At 41.5% G+C, this 19,899-nt stretch overlaps 1 long non-coding RNA gene across 3 annotated transcripts in view; it reads right to left on the bottom strand.

Moving 5' to 3' along the window:
• Window positions 1–3,924: 3,924 nt before the first annotated feature.
• Window positions 3,925–19,899, bottom strand: part of LOC109267382 (uncharacterized) — a 53,510-nt gene continuing 37,535 nt past the window's right edge. For 2 of the 3 annotated variants that reach the window (XR_002080079.2, XR_002080081.2), the window contains exons 3-6: window positions 12,075–12,158; window positions 10,552–10,735; window positions 8,627–8,760; window positions 3,925–4,404 (exon numbers count right to left, since the gene is read on the bottom strand). This is a non-coding gene — a long non-coding RNA (uncharacterized LOC109267382). The remainder of the gene's footprint in view (window positions 4,405–8,626; window positions 8,761–10,551; window positions 10,736–12,074; window positions 12,159–19,899) is intronic. The other variant, XR_002080082.2, reaches the window with a different exon arrangement.

Raw genomic sequence — 19,899 nt, 5'->3', positions numbered from 1 at the left:
AGAGAGAGAAGGAGACGCAGAATCCCAAGCAGGCTCCAGGCAACTGAGCCGCCAGCACAGAGCCCCACGCAGGGCTCGAACCCACTGACGGAGAGATCATGACCTGAGCGGAAGTCGGATGCTTAACCGCTTAAGAGCCACCCACGCTCTCCGTTTTGTGCATTTTATTTTTTATTTTTTTTTTTATTTTTTTATTTTTTTTATTTTTGGGACAGAGAGAGACAGAGCATGAACGGGGGAGGGGCAGAGAGAGAGGGAGACACACAGAATCGGAAATAGGGTCCAGGCTCCGAGCCATCAGCCCAGAGCCTGACGCGGGGCTCGAACTCACGGACCGCGAGATCGTGACCTGGCTGAAGTCGGACGCTTAACCGACTGCGCCACCCAGGCGCCCCATCCGTTTTGTGCATTTTAGAAGACGACTTGTACTAATGCAAATAGAAAAATGGAGGGAAACATCTTTGAGCAGAAGGATCTCTCTTGTCACTTTCCCCACGCTTTTCAGTGTCGTTCCTCATGTCCTCCTCTTACCCTATTTCCAAACTCGAAGATCAGAGGCCCCACTGCTCCTTGGCACACCGATCTTTGATTTACCTCCGTTAGAAGCCACATCAGTTCTTAGGGGAATTGTGGGAGATTTCAACCTTCCCCTGCTACGCCTTCACATAACAGATGAGGTTCCTCCGTGGAACACGTTTCCAAGTGCAGCTTCTATTTTGGCCTGAGACACAACCCAATCAACGTGAGATTTTGTGAGGCGACTGGGGTGCTACATGTAACTCCATCCATGACTCTCTCACACATGTTTTGATGAAAGCAAGCCTGTGGTTATCACAGGGACAATCTTGACTTGGCTCTGATTCATAAAAGAAGAAAATTGTTCGCGAATGTTACGTCACAACTACTATATCACATGGGGTGTAGTCCTGAATGATTTTACATGCTAATGCAACACAGCGCCCAGGTGAAGGGTCACTGGCTACATGTTGAACTGAGAAATATAAAGACACATTTCTCAGTGGTAATCCATATGTAGCTTTCCAAAGTGTCCGGCTCACTCTTAGGGAACACATTACAAATGGTTTGACCTAACTCATTATTTCACTACAGATACATCATAGAGTCCAACGAAAGTAACTCAGTGACCTTTCATTCTTTTATGAAATGCTTTTCAATTGGAAATAGACTGAGCTGGAGGTCTCAACGTGAGCAGGTGTTTGCTTCATTATAATAAGAAAAATTACATCTCATTGTACTTGGCATAGAAGCTAAGATTTTTTTTTTTTTTTGGAATGCTATAGTTAAAATAATTGTTTTTTCAAAAACAAATTAATATATGTGTGTGTACTATCTCCCTTGAACAAAACCGCAAAGGGAATGTCAGACAAGGGCTCATGTCCTGCATCAGTCAGCTCGCTGTGAGGTAAACGAACCAACATCCCTGTGGCTTGCAAGAGCAAACATTATCCTCACTCACATGTCTGTGTTTTCGGGATACACAGGGCTGCTCAGCTCTGCTCTGCATGTCCTTTCATTCAAGGGCCTCAGGTAAAGGCTAAGTCCCTCCTCGGGGGATGCTCATTTTCATGGCAGAGACTAAGAATAAGAGGCATCACATTTGAAGCTCCTGTTCGGATAGAGCGTGTGTCTCATTGGCTCATATCCCATTGGTCAAAAACAGTCACACAGACCAGCCCAACAGCAGTGGGGCAGGAAAATCTACCGTGCCCCTAACAGGAGAGGGAAATCAATATTGGAAACAATAACACAATCTATCACAGACCACCTCCTGTGGGTATTCACTGTTCCTTTCTCTGTCTCTTTCTTTCTTTTTATATTTATTTTTGAGAGAGAGAGAGAGAGAGAGACATAGACAGAACACGAGCTGGGGAGGGGCAGAGCGAGGGAGAGACAGAATCCAAAGCAGGCTCCAGGCTCTGAACTGTCAGCACAGAGCCCGACACGGGGCTTGAACTCACAAACCGCGAGATCGTGACCTGAGTCGAAGTCGGATGCTTAAGCGACTGAGCCATCTAGGCATCCCATGTTCCTTCCTTTCTCATTCAGACTTCCCCACTTTCAAGAAGTGTACCTGGAACCGCTCATCCCATTATGGTGTTGGATGCCAATTTGAAGATCTCATGCGTCTCTAAATCGGGTATAAATAATTACAATAAATGCCCCCATTCGTAAAGAGGAAGGATGAGAAGCACTTAACAATCAATCATTGATACACAGCACTTTGGAAATTCTGCTGAACAAACATTAGAGGCCCTCCTATCCTGGGGCAGGGAATGTTCCTTGAGTAAGCCCCTGTTCTGCTGTCTGCAGGTAGCTCCCCAGTCCCTCTTTCTCTGTGGGTCTTGACTCCACCCTCCAGGACATCTTCTTTTTTTTTTTTTTTTTTTTTTCTGTTATCATCCTCCCTGGTTGTATGTTGGGAGGGCATCGGGGATTGTGCCATCCTGGGGGAAGGAGCAACTTGGTCAGCCGGCTTCTTGCCCAAATTGTCTCAAAAAGTCACAAACTCTTACTTGAGGATGACAGTGCTTTGAGCAGTAGAACTTTCAAAGACTTTGTTAGCTATTGATTTATTTGATTCCATTTTTGTGCGCCAGCAGCCTATGCCAGAATTCTCTGGTGGACGTATGTTTTTCTCTAGGCTTAAGGACACTGTGGGCTTGTCAAGCTATTGCAGACTCATGCCTTCAGGAATTGTGGCCACTCTTACAATTTCTTTTCAGCCTACATCTTAATCAGTGGTGTTGAGCTGAATACATTTCTCAATTTTATCTTTTGTCACTTGAAGATTAAAAACAGCCCCATTTTTCAACTCTGAAATCCCAGAATTTAAGGCTCCCTGTTTTCTTTTTCATCCCATCCTGCAAACAGGCCAGTTATTTTCTGGATTCATTTCATTTTTAAAATATCAAGTGCAGCTAGTAACAAGTAACACACTCTAGCAATATTCCATTTAAATACCTTTCCAGCCAAAGCCACAAGTTCATCAGAAGGCTATCTGCAGTTATGGTCACTGCAGCGAACCTGTATTATTACACTGATTACCACTTTTCAGTTTCCTTCAATACTTTCTCACCACCAACAGCTTTATCCCGAAGGAATTGCCACTGATTTTTTTTTCATACAACAGCACCCTACTCCCCATCAGTTTTTATATTAGCTTCCTCGCTGCACAAAGAGCAACCCCAACACTCTGGCAGTTAATAACAACAAACACATTTCTTGCCCATGTGACATGTTAGCAAGTGCCACTTGGCTATGAATACTTTGGCACTGTTTCACATATCTTCACAGTCAGGGACCCAGGCTGAAGGGGCAACTGCTATGTGTAACGAATGCATTCTCACGACAGAAAGGAAGTACAAGAGATATCAAATCACAGTTAAGGTCTTTGTTGAAAGTAGCGTGGTTACTTCTCACATTCCATTTACCAAGTCTAGCATAATGGAGTGGGGAAGTATTTTCTGCCCATTATGAGGAAGTAGAGTAAATCTTTTCAAATAATACAACCGACCATGTACTCTACTGAGAAAGCAAACTGATAGGGGCTCCTGGGTGGCTCAGTAGGTTAAGCATCTGACTTTGGCTCAGGTCATGATCTCACAGTTTGTGGGTCCTGTGTCAAGCTCTGTGCTGACAGCTCAGAGCCTGGAGCCTGCTTCGGAGTCTGTGTCTCCCTCTCTCTCTGCCCCTTCCCACTCACACTCTGTGTGTCTCTCTCAAAAATAAATAAGTATTTTTTAAAATTGAAAAAAAAAAGAAAGAAAACTTATAAAACCTCAGAGTTAGGGATACGTTAGACCAGCTCCATGAAATCAGCGCAATGATCAGGATATTTATAAGGTCAATTATTTATTTATCATTCTGGAAAAAAAAAAGAAGAAAAAAGAAACCAATGAACTATTTGACTTTGTGCTATAAAACCTCTCACAAAGATATGGTATGAAAGTGATCAATATGCGAAATCGCTTCTATGAAAGTGAAAACATGAGAGAAGCATAAAGTTTCTTAATTGTGTGCTTTGTTTTATGAGAATAAAAACATTGATAGTGAATTACATGTTATGGATATTTGCACAGGCAACCTGGATTTGCTGAATCCTTACAGTTTACATTTGATTCAGTCAAGGACTTTACATCACAACCAACAGAAGCGTTAGGGGTAAAAAATCTGCCCAGCATTGTGGGGTTCTTCTGATTATTCTTGCACAATTCACAAACATTAAGTGCGATGTTTTCCATTTGAATGGCAGCCGTTGCCGGGCAAGGCTTCTGAGAGATAACAAAGTGAAGAGCGCCCTCTAGGGGTAAGTTGTAGGTTTTAACTTGTAAACTGAACCGTCCAAGAATTTCATTCTTCTCATTTTGCTTCTTGATCTGGACTCTGAAATTTAAAAAATAGAATCTTAGAAATATCAACAACACTCTGAAGTGCCTTCCCCCGTGTCTGAAACCTGTGTATTTTATATTGAGAAGTATCAAGCAAGTCAATACTCTTCATATAATAAAACATGTTATTTAGTCTGTTACTTTTTTATCCTTAAACTGTCACAAATATATGTTCAAATTTATTTTTAAGAAGAAATAAAAGTCTTCACCCTGGAGACGGAGCTTGAATAATCTGCAATGTAGATTTTGGTTTTATTGATTACAGGCCAGTGTAATCACTGGGAAGAAATATCTAACAAGTTTCTAACTCACGATAGTTCCAGAATGATTACACATTTTATTAATCAAGGTCACAGTCACCTCATTTTACTGGTGTCAATGAAAACCTGATGCGATGTGTTAATTAAGAATCACCATGGCAATGAAAATGGATATCTTAAACAGCGCGGTCATGGCTGCTATTTATGTGTGAGTTCCAAGTGCCCTCTGTCGGACAAACGCAGCTGCTGAGAAAGCCCTGTGTCCCACCTCTCCCCTAGAGTGCCTATTCAAGCTAAAGTTCCATTAAAAAGATGTAGGCGCTCAACCCATGCAGAGATATAGGATCAGGCTTTATATTAAAATCGTGGAGGAAAAAAATTCATTGAAGCTCTATTGTATCTGAACGACTAGTTCTCAAATACCATTCCTTTTTTTTTTAATGACCGAAATCTCATTTTAAATAGGATTGCCTCTTTGAGGAATTAGAAACGAGTAGAAAACAAGTCATGGACAACATTTGAAAACTCGAATTTTCTTTTCAGCACTTAGAGATATGTTTCTTCTTTCACCTAACTGACCTAGAATCCCATGTACGTAAGTTTATCATCCCCCAGGGCGATGAGGCCAGTTTGCTCAGCTGCGCTGTAAGTTACCAAAAAGGCAATGTGTCTACTGTGTAGTTGAAAATGCTATATTTGCAGTAACCAACTCAGAGTCTAGGATTGAGCAGAATAGTATAGTCTTGGAAGGCGAGGGTGCGATATTTTTTTGGCATCCAGGAAATACTAGGTGCCTTCGTACGGGCAGATGCTACCATTAATTCTCTTGATCAGACTTCCAGCTGTAAGACAGGGATTTTGCCCTTATGAAGCCTAGTCCACATTTCTTTTTAAAAAAATTTCCTCCTTCTCCGGTGGTCTCTCTAAGCCATTAAAGCCTTAAATGTATAACCTGGAGTTCTGGAAAATCAGTCTTCAAAAAAAAAATGAAAGAACAAGATAATTTGCACTCCTGAACTCAAGAGCAAGGCGTCTTCTGTCTGCAAATGCCTTTCTCCTGAGAATTATGAGTTTTGCCAAACCATGAGGTGATAGCCTGGCTCTTAGTAAGCCCAAAGAAATACATTTACAAAAATAAAAATTAGGGCAAGCCTCTTTCATCCATGTTTAACCATTTCATTTAGCTGCTAACATTTTTTAGCTGCTAAAATATTAGTAAAATAACCCAAAATATGATGACTATTGCTTCTCTGCAATAAAAGTCATATGGACCGAATTGTTTTTCCTAAAAAAATGTATATTGAAGTCATAATGCCCCAGTGCTTCAGAATGGGACTGTATCTGGAGATAAGGTCTTTAACTAAGTTGAGGTCATTAGGGTGTCCCCAATCCAATCTGACTGGTATATTAACAAGAAGAGGAGATTAGGACATATACACACACAGAGGGAAGACCATGTAAAGATGCACAGAGAGGACGGACGGCCATCTACAAGCCAAGGACAGAGGCCTCAGAAGAGATGTGCCCGGCAACACCTTGATCTCGGCCTTCGAGCCTCCAGAACTGTGAGAAAGTACATTTATTTTGCTTAAGCCATCCAGTCTGTGCTACTGTGTACGGCAGCCCTATCAAACTAATACAAAAAGTGAGGCTGGCATTATTTCTATGACTCCACAATATCAGAAAAGAGATTCTAGTGTTTCTTGTAGCTTTCCCCTCAATTTTTTTGCCTCACGGCTGATAGTCAGCTAATTCTGCTCCAGACAAGACAGCTACATCCAAGACAGGAAAAGAGGAGGAGACAATACTTTTCTTTTTACTAAAAAATAAAAGATGGGACTTCATTTTCTAATACAGACTCATTGCAAGTATCAGAAAACTGAGAGCCTCAAACAAGATTTATTAGCTCGAGAACTAGAAATCCAGGGGTAATGCCAACTTTAGCTATGGCTGGATTCACAGATGAAATGATATTATCTGGGGCGAGAGTCTCTCTATCTCTTAATTTCTCTTTCACCATGTCTTCTGCTCCTCGGGGCTATCCCTAGAAATTCCAGGATCTTTCCTCATGGCAACAGGTTGGCTGCCATAGGTGTAGCCTCGAGTTGTTTCAAGATCTAGTCCAGCAAGAAAGAGTTCCTGTCTCCCAACATCCCTGAGGAACATATGCTTCTTTCCTTGGCTCACCCTCCTGGCATAATTATATAAAATACATCTTCATCCTCTTGTGTTAGCATGAGCACTAGGAAGTCAGTGCTCACTTAACAATGTTGATGATGCTCAACATTGTAAAGAGTAAAGGACTACTTTTCATCAAGCACTTACTATATGCTAGACGTGGTTCATTATCTCCTTGAATCATCACAGAACCTAAGGCAACAGGAATGATTATCCTACCTCAAAAAATACTATTGAATATTGATATATTTTTATATAACCAATCTTAAGTAAATAAAGTAACTTGGTACCAATAACTGAGATTTAAAAAAAAAAAAAAAAAAAAAAAAAACAGAGCCAGAAATTTAATACATTTCTGGCTGGCTCTGGAATCTTCATCCTCCTAACCAGTTTGCTCCACTGGATTCTATATCGTTTCAAACAAAGCATGGACAGCTCTTGCTCGTCTCCATTTCAAGAACCTCTCCTGCCATGACTTCTGCCCACCTAGTTCTAGTAATTCCTGGCTACTAGAACTATACCTCTCCTCTATTCGGTTCATGAAAGGCTAATTCTTAACAAACAAACGCTTCATTCTTCCCAACCATTTTAATTTTAGGAAAGAAAGACTTCCCCTTATCCTGGTAAGGAGAATCATTTGAATTCATATAGTCACTCCATCCCTGCCCCTTCACAACCTCATCCATCTTTTGAAAATTTCTCTGATTTTTTTTTAATTAGGAAGTTTCACTTTCCTTTAAGACTCAGTCCTTAAAATAGGCTGGTGATGCAAGACATTTGCAAATAAACAGACAGCACTTATAGCAATAGATAAGGATCCGAATGAGGGCCCAATTTCACATTGCCTTCTTTGGACCAAAGATCTATTTTCAGTGTAGAGGTCAGATGTAGTCAATAGCACCTCTCTGCTTAAATCAGAAGCATGCTGGCATTATCAGCAGCAAGCAGAGTATGGTACTGAGAACAATTACAAGGAAATTTGAAAGATATGGACCCTGGCTCTTTAGCGATCACAGATCAAGAGGCTGTATAATCATATTTGACAGGTGCTTTTCTCAAGGCCACATCAGCTATGAGGGGCACAACTTGGAAATAAGATGATGTTAAAATATAATGTAGCCTCATCTGAAGATTTGAGGGAATTCTGGTCACCATATGCACTCAGTTTCCGTCTTAAGAAGAGGTGCTTTTCCTCTGACATCTTGAATAATCTCGTCACCCCAACATTATACGCACCCCGCTGTATCATATGTTTCATTTATGGAAGTGTGTCCTCCACAAGATTGGTGCTCTATAAAAACAGTGTTTACATCTTATTCATTCTTCTGTGTGCAGTGTCTGGCATACTGCCTGGTATACAGGGCTTGGTAAGTATTTGTGATTTGCAGGGGAAAATGCTTCACAGAGACTGTGGTCCACTGTCTTCTGTGAGCTCCTGTCCTTCAGCCACTGAGACGGCAGCAATAAACTCCGAGAGAATCTCCACTTCTGGTGACAAAGTTCCCTGCGCCACCAGTGGTGAAGCTCATGGATTCTCCAGGACAGATGGCAGAAGCTTCCAGCCAATCTCTCGTGGCTGGAATTTGATGCCAGGCTCCGAGATTCAATGGCTGACATGACTGACCCAGAAGAAGCTTTCTCAGGATTAAATTATCATTTGCTGCTTTGGGATTGTGTTTATTTTTTAATTGTTAATTAGTCTCACACCCTAGCCGTCCACCAAATGAGAAAGGCGGCTCTGTCCTCCTTCTCTTACCTTGTACTCTGCTTGATACATACCACATGAAGTCCTTTCCACAAACCCACTCCAGCTTGCAAATCTCTCTTCTCCTCCATTTGAGTCATTTGCCACCTCTCATCAGTTCCACTGGCAGAATTTGACTTGAGGCTCATACTTCACACTGAATGATTTACTAGAAACAGAGGCACAGACAGGATGCTGGTAATATAAGAAAATGATCAATTGTGGCACGGCATCCTGAAGCCTGGGTGGTAGGAGCTATAGGAACGTATTAGAATGCTATAAAGTGTCCCTGAGATTCTCAGCTCCTTCAGGGCGGAGACTGTCTTGTTCACTGCCTTAGCACCCAGAACAATGCTTGGCACTCAGTAGACACTCAATAAATACCTCCTAAATAAATGAATAAAGACTTGAACACTGCCGGGCAGCAAAAGTTCATTATTTACCAAGTGCACTTGAGGAAGTGTGTGTGTGTGTGTGTGTGTGTGTGTGTGTGTGTTCTTGAGAATTCTGAATCCTGATCCTGAGATCCAGAAGACTACAGGATGATGGCATAGGCCTCATCTCTGATCTTCAACTCTTTCTAGAAATATGGCTATTAAAAATAACCCCCCCAAAAAAAAAAAACCACAGTCACGTGTATCAAGTTAGCATGTTATCAGAATAAACAGAGACAGAGTAAAGTCGTTAAGAGCCTAGACTCTGAAAGCAGACTGCACACATTGAAATTGTGCGTCAAACTGAGTAGCTCCATGACTTTGGACAAAGTAATTAGCCTCTCTGTACCTCACTTCCTCATAATAGGTAACCATAAACTATCGTGCTTTGCGGGATAGGTTTGCATAAGGATGACAGATGAGTTAATATGCGGGAAGCACTTAGAATGTTGCCTGGCAAACAGTAAACATTCAACAAATGTTTGTAGTTGTTATTATAAAGAGTTGTGAAGCTAAATTTGGGCCCCACGACTGATGAGTCAGATTTCAATATATGTTCTGTACACTAAGTTATTGCGGTCCTATCTGGACCATGAGGGAAGTTTGTTCTCTTGAGAGTGAAGGATGGAATTCTCTCACTAGTAGGAGTAAAATTTCTCATTGTCTATCATTATTAAAAAAAAAAAAAGTCAGTTACAGAACTAGAAAAGAGAACACACAGGGTAGGTCTTGATCTGGTCAAATGAAAAAATTCTCGATGACAGTTGGAGACTGACCTGTGTGAAATATTCTGAAAGATATCTCACTGATAAGTTAGTCTCTAACATGAGAACAAATGCTGATAGTAATAACTGCAAGTAATAGCTAACATTTACCTTTCTAAATAGTATACATGTGTTTACTTAGATAATCCTCAGTTCACCTTCTGACATAAGAACTGGTAAGCAAGGAGCCTGGCCTGTGGCTGAAGAGCAAACACCCATGAATGGGGTCTGTGTCAGTCAGGGCAGACAAGGTTTTCCTGTGGTAACAAAAAGCCTTATAGACTTGACACCAAACTAGCTTATTTCTCACTCACAATCCTTGTCCCTTATGGATCAGCAAGCAACCCGCCTCCACACTGCCACTCAAGATTAGCCTAATTGCTCCTGCTGGTCAGCATGATACTTCTCTTGTGGAATCACACAGAATTGGGCCGCCAGAATGGTACTGACATGTCCATTTTGGGCGATCCTCACTCATGCTAGACAAAGTCCTTTGTTCTTAACCACCATCTGTCCCCTACCAACACTTGTGCTAAAACCGTGTTTGAGCTCTTATGTCAGCTCTCACCTGCCCATGTTTAATTTGCAAAACCACCTCTAGTCTACAGCATCTGAGATTGACAGCAGGTATCCTTTATTCTGTGGACTTCCCGCTGCTGACACGCAGAACTGATGCCACCTCTCATGAAGTCTCAGCGTAACATGACAGAGAGTGGGAGGATGTGGGGATTGCCTGTCCTTCTGGAGCAAATGTTGACTTACATCACTGCTCTTTAACACCAATGGGCTCTGGAGTTGATGTCTTCTCTTGCCTCCAGTTGTTGTGGTGATGGCACATACTTTCAGGTCTGTCTTAAGCATGCCAGATGAGCGACCAGACATTTGTTGTGTGAATGAGGCTGCTCTTCTCACTCTACCCACGGGCCTCTCACCTACCCTCCCTGCCCTTGTCAGCATGTGAAATTCAGGGATGTAAACAACATTGAAAGAGATCGCATTTTAGGAATGCAGAGATGACAGCCCTATGGAGTTTAAGAGAAGAGATGGCTAGAAGTTGTGTTATATTCCCTTACACTATAACCTTCTAAACAGTACACATAACATGACCAAAAATGAATGATTATTCACATTTTTTTTTCATGCATGGGGAAGATGACGTGTGAGCATCATCAAAAACAAAACAAAACAAAAGCCTGGTAACAACCTTTGAGGGAATCATTGGAAGCCAGGATTCAGGAATGGCAGAATGGGTAATGCAGTGTCAGGACTGATGATATAAGCAGCATTCAACGCCTGGAACTGGAGAAGTGCAGAGGCAAGGAATTCTATATTGTTTCAATACAAACAGCTTCCAAAGAGCCATGGCATTGTAAGTGATAACAGTGTTGCCATCCTTTTCTCCCAGTGCAAGATATTAAATTTGCCAGAAATGGTGCATTTGACAATAAAGGCAAAAACATAGTTCTGGAACTGAAAAATAGAGATGGTTCCTGGGCACTACAAAACAAATCTTTACCTGCAAATGATTGGACAATACTCAAATACCTCCGTACTTCTTCTATAACCATTATTCTAAACTTTCATTGATAAATACCTCCCACAGCCCTATGAATTTTGTAATATGCTTTTAGATCAAATTGTTTATATAGGTAGGGGCTTGCAAAGGAAATTTTGCCTGGGACCTCCCATATCCTGTTTTCCTTCACAAGCTATTGACCAGAACTAGTCTCATGGTTTATCCGACTGCCACGGGGGCTAAAACTTGAGTGCCCAAAAGGAGAGAAGAACCAAATATGACAGACACAGGTAATGCTTAATGCAGTCACCAACAAGCATGAGTCTGGAAGTTGTAAGACGGGCCACATTTCAGTACTTATAAGCTGCTCACTGGGTTGCCAATTCCCTTGTTTATCCCATAGCTGTTTCTAAATCCTTATCAGATATGAAAGCCTTGCCTTAGCTGTGCTGTCCTACAATCTATCATAGCACTCACAGCATAAATACTATATAAGTCAGAGTTCCCGGGATGCAGAAAGCAATCAGCAGAAACATCAGCTGTCGCCTTGGACAGAGTGGAGATGAGGATTCCAAAGATAGGCAACCAAGGAGACGAAGAAATAACGGAACTGATAGAAAAGAAACAGAGAAATTTCACTGTTTTCTTTAACTGACAGAAATTTCTAGAGAATCTCCTATAGACACTATAGGGAAGAGGAGTCTGGGGTTCTGAATATGGATTGTGACTGGGAGTCATTACCTATTGGGGTATACCTGCATCAGAGTACCTGAAATTTGTCTTTGAACATCTGTCTCCTCTCCAGAGATCTGGTCTATGGTTCAAATCCTCAGAGCTGGATCCGACATTTCACCTATAGAAAGTCAATCCCACTGAAGTTACAGTAGGTACCATAAGTATAAAGTTGTCTTTTCTTTTTCTGTGAAATCTACCTTTTGGGAGATTTTTTAAAAATAAAAGATGGTCTCTGGGGCGCCTGGGTGGCTCAGTCGGTTGAGCTTCCGACTTCCGCTCAGGTCATGATCTCACGCTCTGTGCTGACAGCTCAGAGCCTGGAGTCTGCTTCAGATTCTGTGTCTCCCTCTCTCTCTGCCCCTCCCCCATTCGTGCTTTGTCTCTCTCTGTCTCAAAATAAAATAAAACATTTAAAAAAATAATAATAAATAAAATAAAAGATGGTCTTCAAACACTGGTCATTAGAAATGTTGACAGCTGGTGAACAAGATATTTTGGAGTGGGTGGACTTCTCAGTATTCCTCAAACCTCAACATGTGGACTTCCTCATCAGGATTGTACTGCTACATTCAGTTATCCCAAGATAAGCGCTAACTTGGGTATTGAGACTGCCACCCTAATACCGGGTCTGTTCCGCTTGGCCCCCTTGTATAAGGTGCTAACATAGACTCACTGATGCTTCAGAAACATAGAGGAACATGCCTCAATAGTCTTGATGGCTTAGAGAAATTCAGGCAACCACAGTAATTTAATGGTAAGTAACTTGGGTGGAAATGGGGTAGAGTGAGCGGTCAGTGGGTGGAAGGCACAATAGGGAACACCAAAGGAACTTATGTGCTGATGTTATGAAGCACAATTGCTAGGACAATTTTGTATCCCAAGAACTGGGATTAAAAAAGAAGAAGAAGTTTGAATATTCAGGAGGAAGTGATTCCAGTGTGTAAACGTATACTCATTGATTATATGCAATAGGAATCCAAGAATTACATGAAGGAGGGCACATTCATGAAATAAAGTTTTCAGTGCATGCAGCTTTAAAATTTGCTATTTAGTTCCTAGTTCAAGTCCTATAACCAGCTAGAATTCAAATATCCCTCTGATATACAAAATCGATGAAGGAAAAAAATGTGTTTCATAGAAGTAAAATCAACACATGAAATAAATTTTCAAAACTAACAGGTCAGTTGTGTCCAACAGAAGGAAATGGTCTCAAGACGAACACAGACACTGGAGGATGAGAGACAGTAATTGGAGGCAGCCGGCAAGTGTTTATTCATTTAATCTACAAATATTTATTATTCATCTATTATGCAGGCAGTATGCTAAGTGGGAAGTTCATAGAAAAAAACAGTATATAATCTTTCTCCCAAGGAGATTACTATCTGGAGTGGGTAAGAGACAACCAGGTAAAGTCTAACTAATAGTGCAGTGAGTATTATAACAGGGCAATCACAGAACACTACAAGGTTATATAAGAGGGGCATCACTATAGTCTTAGAGGTTTTTAAACAATCCCCAGGGGAAGTAATAACTGACCTGAAAAGGAAAGAAGCATGGGGAATAACCAGTTAAATATGGAGAAAATTGATCCAAACAAATGGAACAGCATGTGTAGAGGCCCAGAGAAAACCAAGTACCTAGAATGTTTGCAAAACAAATCTGTGTGGATAGGAGATTGTGAGGGGGGCCAAGGGATGCATCAGGTAAGTGGAGGGGTAAGCAGAGGTCAGATTATGAAGGGCATGATGAAGCCATACGTTGGACTCTACCACCTCTGCAGCAAAGAGGAAAGTCCCCCACTCCTCACCACCACCCAAAATCTCCATTCTCCCTCTCTCTGCTCCCTTCTATCACCCCACATCATTTGATGAAATTGTGTCTGCAAAAAGTAAATGACTTTGTAAATTTACGTTCTCATCTACCCAGCATCTCTCACCAAGTCTTCAAATACTATCTTATGGGCAATGTTGCTGCAGTAACTTCATCAGAATATCATTCTTACAGTAGAATGTCAAAGCTAATTTAAAGCAGAATAGTATTAAATGTCAATTTCTCCCAATAAAAACACTAGAAAAAAATCTGTGGACCAGTAGGGCAGAACACTACCTTAGGACAGAGTATTTATAGAGTTTAAGGTCATGGCTGGGTAGTTTTAAAGTGAGCCTTGCAAGTTGGAAACTGGTTGAGATTGAGCAGAATTTTTTTATTATTATTAAAATAACTTTGGATTGGTAGAGACAGAGAGGCAGAGGTCTTGAAGCAAGTCTCGATGAGCAAGCTATTTCATTGATTCTCTTTACTTTTCCTTCAATTGATTTTCTTTTCTTTCACGAGCAGGCATTTCTTGAAGCAAACAGCTAAGTTATGTTTGCCTGGTCCCAGCACTGATTAACATAAGGACAAAAAACAATGTCTACTCTCAGTGTTTTTCAACACGGACAAGGAATATTGCTGGTTTCAGTTCCCAATAGCCACATAATTTCTTTTGACCATGTTCCCATTTAACCAGTAAAATGCAGGCTAATAAATGGATAGAGGGAGCAGTTAGACAAGTTATCACGACCCCTGTCATTATTCTGTCATTATTGGCTAGCGTGTATAACTGAAAATTGAATAGAGGTAAAAGTTAAGAAAGGAAAATAAGGCAATAGCCCAAAACTATTATCTTTTTAGTAGCGTCCAATACATTACAAATACCCAGCTAGACACAGATTATGATGAGGAGTAAACAAGGAAAGATAAGTAGACATTATTATCATTCTTTGGGAGAATAAGTGAAATTTTTAAAGTAAAAAAATAATCACAAAACTCCACTTTCTATAAACACATTGTGTCTCTTCACCCAAACATCCTAAAATATAAGATCTTTCACGGCCTGGCGTCAGCCTCGTCACCCACAATACAGTACTCTCATAAACATGAAGTTTCCCCAAATACATCCCATTTTTTCCAACCTTTGAACACACTGTTCCTTCTGCCTGTAGTGTCTTACTCTTCCTCCTGCCTTTCTCCTCCCATCTGGATCATTTTCATTTATCTTTCAACAGTCACCTTCGGTATTATATATTTAAGAAAACTTCCATGACACCTCTGACGATGTTGAGTTAAAGGCCTCTCCTCTTCGTTTCTATAGCAACCTGTGAATCTCTCTCTCCCTTAGCAGATTCCACAGTGTTACAATTGCTATCAAACTTGTCTCTCTCCCATCTTTAATCCATGGGCTCCCAGGGCACCTGGATAGATCAGTCGGTTGAGCGTCCGACTTTGGCTCAGGTCATGATCTCACAGCTTGAGTTCCAGCCCCGCGTCGGGCTCTGTGCTGACAGCTCAGAGCCTGGAGCCTGCTTTGGATTCTGTGTCTCCCTCTCTCTCTGCCCCTAACCCACTCACATTCTGTCTCTGTCTCTCTCAAAAATAAATAAACATTAAAAATTTTTTTTTTAATCCGTGGGCTCCCAAAGCCAAGAACTTTGCTTTGCTCACCAGTGCTTTGCTATATGACCAATACTTACTTTTACTAATTTCTATTGATTATAGTTGGAGAGTTTAAACCTCCTACATGAAAGGATGTTGACTAGAAAGATTTTAGGTGAATCTCCACATTGTAGTTATATGTTTTACATGTGTGTGTTTTATACTTTGAAAACTTTTCAAAATTATTTCTAGAAAAGTTTTTATGGAATTTTTGAATTGTCATAAACCAAACAGAAAAGTATTGATTCTTTAGAAAACTAAGTTCACTCCTTATGCATATCATGACTTAGACTGTAGGGCTCTTTGTCAACCCAGAGAAGTCAATTCTAATTAGGGCAAATTCAGATATTCTGGCTACCCAAGCAAGGGAAATAACAATATCCAATTAGGAGGATAAATCTCTCAAGCTGCAGGAAATATTATCAATGCTAAATGCTCAATACACTGATGGTAAAAATAAAGACCACACATTGAGAACACAACCTAGACCCAGACCTTGGGTAAAGGACAATCGCTTGATAGGACTGCCCAAAAGAGCTTGTATGAATCTCTCAACGATATGTTAGAGAATTTAGTCCATTAGATATAGCTAAAAAATCACTTTCAGTTCTATTAACTACATGTGAAACATGAATATAAATAACTTTTTTAAATATCTTTGAAAGATAGCATGCACCTGTAATTATAAAACAATCCACATTTTAATGTGGTCGTATCAGGTTTTGCCTTTAAAAGCTCTGTAAGTTCCAGTGGGGATGAGCACTTACCAGACAAAGACGATTCATCAGCCCTCATCTTCCCTGGCCCCTCTCAGATCTGGGCACTGGTGCCCTTCACCTGTAGCCTCAGTTTTGTCTGGTCCATCAAGAAGACATGAACAAAGAAAGAAGTATATCAAATACTTCTGCCCTCCCCCACCATCTGCAATCTGGAGTGAGTCTGAGTATGGGAGAGTTGGGCTCTCTTTTCACTACTGGGTCTTCCTTCCACTTTAGATCCCAAGCATCAGTCCAATTTTCTGCAGGAACAAGGGCTCTTTCTGGAATTCCAGCTCATTTGCCAGAATCTGTATAATACACAGGCCTTGAGAACACCCTGTCTCCAAGATTTGGAACTGCCCAGTGTTATCCCAGATGCTGACTACATACTGAAGATTCACCTAAATTTCAGTCTGTGAAACACCATTGAATATTATCTTCATCGCTTTGGGTTGCTATAACAGAATGCCACAGAGTGGTTCCCTTAAACAACAGAAAATTATTGCTCACAGTTCTGGAGGCTGGGAAGTTCCAGATCAAGTTACCAGTTCTGGAGGCTGGGAAGTTCCAGATCAAGTTACCGTCCTGTTTGGTTACTGGTGGGGACCTTCTTCCTAACTTGCTGATGGCTACATTTTCGATGTATCCTCACATGGCAGAGAGTGAGTGAGAGCAGACTCTGGGGTTTCCTCTCACAAGGACACTAATCCCATCAGGTCAGAGTCCCACCCTTATGACTTCATTCAACCTTATTTACCCTCTTATAGGCCCTGTCTCCAAATACAGTCACATTGAGGATTAAGAATTCAAATATGAATTTTGAGGGACATAATTCAACCTATAATAAATATAAAGACTAATATCTAAATCAAGCCTAAGTTCTCCATGTATATTCAACAACAACAAGTCAATATTTGTTAAACACATACTTTCACCAAATTATATCTTATTTTTAGGATAATATTATTTTTTTATTAAAAAAAATTTTTTTAACGTTTTATTTTATTTTTGAGATAGAGAGAGACAGAGTATGAACAGGGGAGGGGCAGAGAGAGAGGGAGACACAGAATCTGAAATGGGCTCCAGGCTCTGAGCTGTCAGCACAGAGCCCGACATGGGGCTCGAACTCACGGACTGTGAGATCATGACCTGAGCCGAAGTCGGACGCTTAACCGACTGAGCCACCCAGGAGCCCCTCGGATAATATTATTAAGTCTGGTATTACTTCTCCCTACTTTGCAGCAGAGGAAGTTGAAGGTTTGAGGTATAAAACACCCTAACCAAGGCCACAGAGCTACAAGATGACAGAGTTAGAACTCAGATCCGTATCTGTAGGAATTCAAAGCCCAAACGAGATCTGTCCACTATGCCCTCATAGGTCAAAACTATAATTCAGATCAACCCTCAGTCCCAGCCTCTTCCCTCTCCTCAGAAATTGTTAAAGTTTGCCTCACAGACACACCTGAGTTTTGACAATTATAGAGCTGACAGTGAGTGAATCAAAATGTATTTCTTTAGCACCTATAATCAGACACTGGGTGAAACACTAGATTACTACTTACGTATCTACACGTGCCTGAAAAGATGAATGTAAATCCAATAGGTTCAGATGGAACTCTGGATACCGTAATCACATCTCGCAGCATTCTGTCTCTTTGATTCATGCTGTTCTTATTTACAGTTCCACATTGCTTTTTGTGTTGTATCAGCTTTCAAACTGCCAACACGGCCATCTTTCTCTTTGTCTTCCCCCGCACAACATCCGTTCATTCTTTAATCAGCAAATACTGTTGTGTCCCTACTATGCATTGGGTGCTATTCCAAGCACTTAGGATACATCAGAGAACCAGTATCCCTGCCCCTGGGGGGCTTTTATCCTGTCACAGGGAAACAGGAACCAGAAGCTGTGTTAAACATATGGTGTAACAAAATTACAATATGCAGTACGGAAAAAGAAAAGGCAGCACAAGTTAAGGGAAAGGAGGAGTAGGAGAGGAGAATGTCAAGGTGAATGTCTTTGAGGAGGGGCATCTGAACAAAGAGATAAGGAGATGACACACATCTGAGGGAAGAGCATTCCAGGCAAGAAAGAACACGAACACGTGCAAAAAGCAGGCCTGGCCTGTTGGAGAACCAGCTCACAGAGCCACTTGGCAGGAGCAAGTGAGCAGGAAGAAAGTCAGAGAGCTGGAAGGGGGCAGCTATAATGAAGGGCCTATAGGCCATTATAAGGGGTTTTGTTTTTACGCTGAGAAACATGAGACATCATTGCAGGATTCTGAGCATAGGAGTGATCATGACCAGACTCACATTTTTAAGGTATCATCTTAGCTTCCAGATAAAGGACAGACAGGAGGTGGTGGGGGGAGCAAGGATAAAAGCAGGGAGGCCATCAGGAGACTATTGTAATAGTCCAGGTAAGAGATGTTTGACGGCTTGGACCAAAGGGGATGGGTGTGATGATGGGGAGAAGTGGTTAGATTCTGGATATATGTTGAAAGTAAAAGAAATGTCATGTACTGACCAGATCTGTCAGTTCTTGAGCCAAAGGGCAAGAAATGTATCCACTGGCTTAGCCCTCAATGCACGAGGTGGAGGGGCTTGAAATAACACCTGACATAGTAAGACCTGATTGCCTGCCAGTCACCCTAACAAGCACATCTCGTAAGATAGGAAATCAAAGCACAGAAACAGTGAATGACTCTAGTTAGTGAGTAGACGAGCTGGTACTTGAGCCCAGAACAGCTGGAACTAGAACCCGTCATACAAAACCACTCTTCATTGCAGGTTGAGGCACACTTTCTAGACTTGAGATCTGGTGACTCAGGAACAAACAGCTGGAGCCAACGCACCCAGGGTGAATCAGGGTAACCTCTAAAGTACAGCAATCTTGAACTCACCACAGAGTCCGAAAACCCATGAAAAACGCCATAACAACGAATGAACTTGATTCTGGAATGAATGAGTCTCTGGGCACAAGGTGATTCCACGCTGGGATGACAGCTAACTAGAAATATGGCAATTTTACACACCTCCCTGTGTCCTTAAACAGAGTACGGTACATGATTGAACACTTTCTTAATGATTGGAGACAACATTATGAACATTCATGAGGGCACTGGAGTCCAAGAAGCAGAGTCGCTTAGGCCATTTGGCTGTGGGGGAGGTTTGGGTATGATTCTTTTTTAAAAGAGTATATTGAAGTTTGAAATGAGGAGAAGAGATTAAGTGGCTGGCAGAACACAGGGAGTGTTTTTGCAGCTCAGCCTCAGGAGACATAAAGGGAATTGATTCGGGAGTACAACTGGGCCTTTGGGACTGCATTTCTGCCTCTGAGCAGGAGAGCACAGAGATGACAGAGACGGGGCTGACAGAGGCGCTGCTATCCTGTGACTGGCATTTTCCTGGGAAGAGACAAGCCATGTGTGAGGCTAAAAAAACACGAGTGAGACCCTCCCCTCCTCCAAGCCAGGGGTGCGCTGATAGATTTCCAAGCTTTCCTTTCATAAGCCCCCGAAGCGCACCAAGCATGCAGTGCTGACTATAGGGATCGTCTTGCTGGAGGGAGGGCAGTAAGTGTCTCACATTGATGGGAAAGGTACTGGAGTGAAGCCTACACAGATAGTG

The sequence above is a fragment of the Panthera pardus genome, unplaced genomic scaffold (assembly GCF_024362965.1).
Source record: "Panthera pardus isolate Hobbes unplaced genomic scaffold, ASM2436296v1 HiC_scaffold_12, whole genome shotgun sequence".
Taxonomy (NCBI): Eukaryota; Metazoa; Chordata; class Mammalia; order Carnivora; family Felidae; genus Panthera; species Panthera pardus.
Note: the sequence above shows the minus strand (reverse complement) of the source record. Positions and strands in the feature narration are given on the sequence as shown.